The sequence below is a fragment of the Capsicum annuum genome, chromosome 5, assembly GCF_002878395.1.
Source record: "Capsicum annuum cultivar UCD-10X-F1 chromosome 5, UCD10Xv1.1, whole genome shotgun sequence".
NCBI classification, from domain to species: Eukaryota; Viridiplantae; Streptophyta; class Magnoliopsida; order Solanales; family Solanaceae; genus Capsicum; species Capsicum annuum.
In genome coordinates this window covers 3,030,470-3,035,980 of record NC_061115.1, presented here as the reverse complement: position 1 = coordinate 3,035,980, position 5,511 = coordinate 3,030,470, and positions in this window count along the sequence as shown.

The following is a 5,511-nucleotide window of genomic DNA, read 5'->3' as shown; positions in this document are numbered from 1 at the left end:
GTGGGGTTTTCCTAAAAATTCATGGGTAAAGAAACCTTCTTTAATTCATGCTAAAGGTTTAGAAATCATGATTTTTTGGAAAGGGTTTGAATTTTACTATCACTAGCATGTTTTAGAAGCCTTGATTAATATTATTTTGGTCTTTAGGCCTTCCCCCTAAGTGATTTGAAATCTTACATATATATATGTATGTGTTTTAAGTTGATAGTTGAATTGAGAGAATGACTCATATGAAATTTCTCTCTTGATATGATTTATCCCATTTTTCATATGATATGAATTATTTTAAAATGCATCTTGAAAAGCATGATACGGAATGTATTGATTTATACTATGAATTGAATATGATTTTGAAATCAAAAGAGAGGGTTGTGAATGTTGATAAATGTTGAATATTCATATAATGAAAGAGTTGCATGGTTTTGCCAAAAGCAATGACCGCCATATGTTTGAAGAATTCTTGCATAGTTTTGACTTATGTCTCGGAACATGAAATCTCTTATACTATTTGCATGTTTGGGTGGTCTAGATTGAGTTTTAATGAAATAATCATGCATGATACATTATGGCTCAAAAATAGGACTTGCAAGTCTTGGTGTGACGACACCAACTCAGATAATGCCATGTTAATTCAGAGCAGAATAGAATGCATGTTTGAAATTAGATTTTTATATTTTGAAACTAGAATGGTGAATGTTTCAGAACAGACTAAAATTGAGCATAAAGTGATCTTAGCTGGTTCCCCGAAGAAGTCACGAGTTCAGATAATTCATTGCCTAAAATCGTGATTTGCCGATCCGAGTATATTATTATACGCTGGCCTAGTGCCCTGTGGCGTATCAGACTCAGACACTCCAATCCTTATTGCACAATTAGGTTGGGGGCTTCTCCACCGAGTCAATGGTGGATTCCATATAGCCCGTGGAATATCAGACTTGTAAGGGATTGCCACCTAACTCAGAAGTAATACAAAGATCAGAAATTGCATTGACAGAAAAGTTTTATGATTATCAAAAATGACCATGTGTTTTGAAATGATATCTTTCATGATGATTATGACAATCTCTCAACTATTTTATTTATATAAAAGCTTTATTTTGGATTTCTTCACGTACCAGTACATTTTTATTGACCCCCCCTTCCTCCCAGAGTCTAAAGCTCAGTTCAGAGGTCCTGCTAGGCTGTAGAGTTTTCAGACAGCAGTGATGTGTGCAGTTGGTGAGCCTTCTTTATTCTAGAAGGCCTATGTCTTTAAGATTATTTTATTTATTTTGGTTTTGGTCCATTGGGGGCCTTGTCCTAGTTTCAGATAGTTGTCATTTTCAGATGTAGTAGAGATTTCGCAAACTGGTTCAGATGTTGTGTAGTTGATATTTGATTTCACTTTTCATAGTTTAATTGAACTCAGAGTATGACCATGTTTCCATAATGATTTATAATTCCGCATCTTCTATTATAATTTATGAATATTGTGCATGATTACCAGATAGAGAAGTGCGACAGGGACTTTATGGTTCGGGATGCTCATCACGGCCAGGGCCCCGGTTCAGGTCGTGACACATGTGTTAAAGATTTGAAATGGTATTATGTTGCATAAGTTTTCATATACTTTTGAAATAAGAACCCTCATGTGATATTAAATCTTTTGGTGGTTAATAATATGATATGATATAATATGATATGATATGATATGATATGATATGATATGATATGATATGATATGATATGATATGATATGATATGATATGGTTTGCAAGTCTAGGTATGACGATACCTATTACGAAATGCCCTTAGCATGAAAGTAAATAATGTTATAAGAATGAACCATGATTTTAAAGAACTAAAAATGGGCTTAAAGAGAGTTAGATGGTTACCCGAAAAAGGCACGAATTCAGATAACTCATAGCCGGAAATTGTATTTTACGAATGCGGGTTTCATGATATGTATGTCAGTAAGGAGGCATACTTTTCATAACATGGTGAGTTAGTAAGGATGCATACCTTGTTTTATTACAGACACCAGCTCTTACGGCAAACTTGGGTTGGGGGCTTGACCGCCGAGCTAAGGGTAGATTTTATATAGCCGGTGGGATTGTAGAAATGTATGGTGTACTATCTAACTCAGAAGTAAAACAAAGAGTTGATTCATGATTACAAGAAAATGTTTTGAAGATCATCAAATTATGCCCATGTGTTTTCATTTACCTTATGATAAACTGCTTTATGAAATGCTCTCACTTATGTTGTATAAAAATTTATGTTACTTTTGAATTGTTCTACATACCAGTACTTTCGAGTATTGACCCCCTATATTTAAGGTTCTACGGTATAGTCCTATGGTCCATCACATCAGTAGAACACTTGGGATATGACAGGATTGGTTATCCATCCATCTTTCATAAGGCATTATATATTGAGTTTTTCAGTATATGGTCCAGCCGGGGGCTTTATCTCGGCCTAGGCAGTTAGTGTTCAGTAGAGACTTCGTAGATGAAATTTGGGTATTGTATTATCATATTTTGCTGACACAGTTTGTATTATAAGTTCCCTTAAATTTTATTATAGCTTTCTCACTTTGATTATGTATGGATTATGCTTATGATAGTATGCTAAGGGGTTTCTCGGGCCTTCATGATTCAGGATGTCCTTCAAGGCCAGAGCCTCTGATCGGGTCGTGACAGTAAAGAAATTGAATCTCTCCACAAAAATGGTACTTGGTCTGTTATGAAGTCATTGAATGGTTGTAAACTGGTCTTCAAGAAAAAGGATGGAATTTCAGGGTTTGAAGATGCAAGGTATAAGGCTTGATTAGTTGCAAAGGTCTATAGGCAGGTACAAGGAGTTGATTTTAAAGATATTTTCTTACCTATTGTTAAACATATCTCTATTCATGTCTTGCTTGCCTTAGTTGCCATTCATGATTTGAAATTAGAACAGTTTGATGTTAAGACAATTTTCTTACAAGGCAAACTTGAGGAACAAATACACATGATCAACCTGAAGGATTTGAAATTGAAGGAAAGGAACATCATGTTTGCTTGTTGAAGAAATCCTTGTATAGATTAAAACAGTCTCCAAACAATGGTACAAGAGGTTTGATTCCTTTATGTTGGATCATGGTTATTCAAGGAACATGTATGATAGTTGTGTTTACTTTCGAAAGTTAAATGATGGTTCATTTATTTACTTACTATTATTTGTTGATGACATACTCATTACTGCTAAGGATTTGACAGAAATTCACAACTTGAAAACTCAGCTGAAAAGTGAATTTGAAATGAAATATTTAGGAGCAGCTAAGAAAATCCTTGGCATGGAGATCAGAAGATATCGAGAAGCCAACTGTCGCGCCCCGAGCCGAGGCCCTAGACGTAACACGCACCCGATACTATTACTAGTACAAGCGAACGTTTTGGCATATCACATGAGCATACAACTAAAATAACGAAGAGAGAGGAAACAGAATAGAATACGATTTCTTAAAGGATAAAGTCTTTCAACAATGTTCATTAATATCACTTAACATCTAAAGATACAATAGTCATGACAAATAAGACTAAAAATTACAAGATCTGTCTGACAACTAAATCAGTCTGTGAAGCCTCTAATGACTAACTATAACTGTCGGAAAAAGGCCCCGGCATATCCTAACACTGAAAGAAACATAGAGAAACTGTCATATCTAAATTTGCCCCAGGTAGAAAGGAGGCTCGCCAATAGCAGAAGATGATAATCCTAATGATGCGCTTGACCGCAGACTTGAGATCCAAAACCTACATCATGAAACGATGTAGCTCTAAAGTGGATCAATACGTGGAATGTATTGGTATGCAAAATAATTTTAGGAGGGTAGTACAACAAGAGATTAGAAGTAATAATGAAATTCAAATTGTAAAGGAACAAGAGTGTAAAGTAAATTTATAATTGACCAAGTAGATTTAATTCCTTTGATTAATTGTGTAAGAAAGTAGTGAATCGTCATAAACCACCACGTGAGCGCATGGAGTCTGATCTCATCCCGATCAACTAAGCCGTCCTATACCTTGCCGGACATAGAACGTTACATGACATAATTTGCTAGCAAGTATCCATGGTTAGTCCCTTTTCGGGACACATAAAAAAAGAGTCATCCAACTTGTGGAATAATCTCTATCCTATGTCGGCAAACATAGTTTCGGGCATTTGTCATTTCAATCTATGCCTTCAACGTCAGCTAACTAACTCCCTTGTACTCATGACATTATCCTATTTATCTGATTAGTTCTTGATCAAAATGTTAGTCTTGTTACGTTCATGTTCATAGTTTAGCCGTTTTAGGCTCATGCTCATGGTTTAGCCTCTTTAGGCTCATAATTATGTATAACCACTTAAGGCTCATATTAAGAGTTAACCGTAATAGGTTCATATTCATGAGTTAACACTATCTATATTGGAGAGTCATAATAGGTAATTTCATGATTCAATATGATATAATTCATGTACATGATTGGAAGCATTCTTGTAAAAATATTCATATTAATATTATTAAGTATCTATTAACTAGGTCAATGGGAAAATTCCTGAGAAGTTGGTATTATTATACTAAGGCTTGCAATTTCATAATGTATAGTTCATAGTGCAAAGAGTTTTAGGAATGTTGCGAGAAGGTGACTTTCTTATGGATTATGGAATTGGAATCATACTTTATGATTCGATAAAACAATGGAAACACGAAACAAACACCAAAACAGTCCAATAGTTTGAAGAACTCGTGGACCTATTTGGTGACCACACTCGGATTAACTACAACAACAACAAGATTGAGATAAAATGGTGTGTTTCAACACCAAAACAGACACCCAAACTAAGTTACAACAACACAAGATGAATATCAACAACAATATGAGAACCACAATAAGAACAGCTTCACTAGAATCAAGAAGAAACGGTTACAAACACTAACAAGATTACAATAAAAAGTAAAGAGATAGATAGATAGACAATTGAGGGTATAATATTAAAAATCCAAGATCTTATTCCACTCTTGGACATTTAATACTACACACAACAAAAACCTATCTCTTACGTGACACTAGATTGGATTCCACCTCTCCGGTATCGACGTTTCCAAGCAAACTCAATCACTAGTGAATCCATACTAGTTCTTGACCTAGTTTTGGTTGGTGGATTTTCCAAGACCTAACTATGGTGTTTTAAGTCTTACAATACTTACAATATCATCCAAAACTAATCAAAGAAACCCTACATGGTTCTATTTATATCCTATTACAAATAAAAGTCAAAAAGGACCAAAAGGCCCCTTAAAGACTTAGGTACCCATCAAGTGTAATATGTTGGATGATTTTTAGTGCATTTAGGTCCCCTTTTGCACTTTAATTGTACATACCAAGTTTCGGACCCAACATGCATTCCCATAAGTCTATATCCGTGATTATTCCCGTATCACTTTAAGAGTTTCATAAAATTTTATCTTATAACTTTAATAGAAATATTCACATGATGGCATGACTG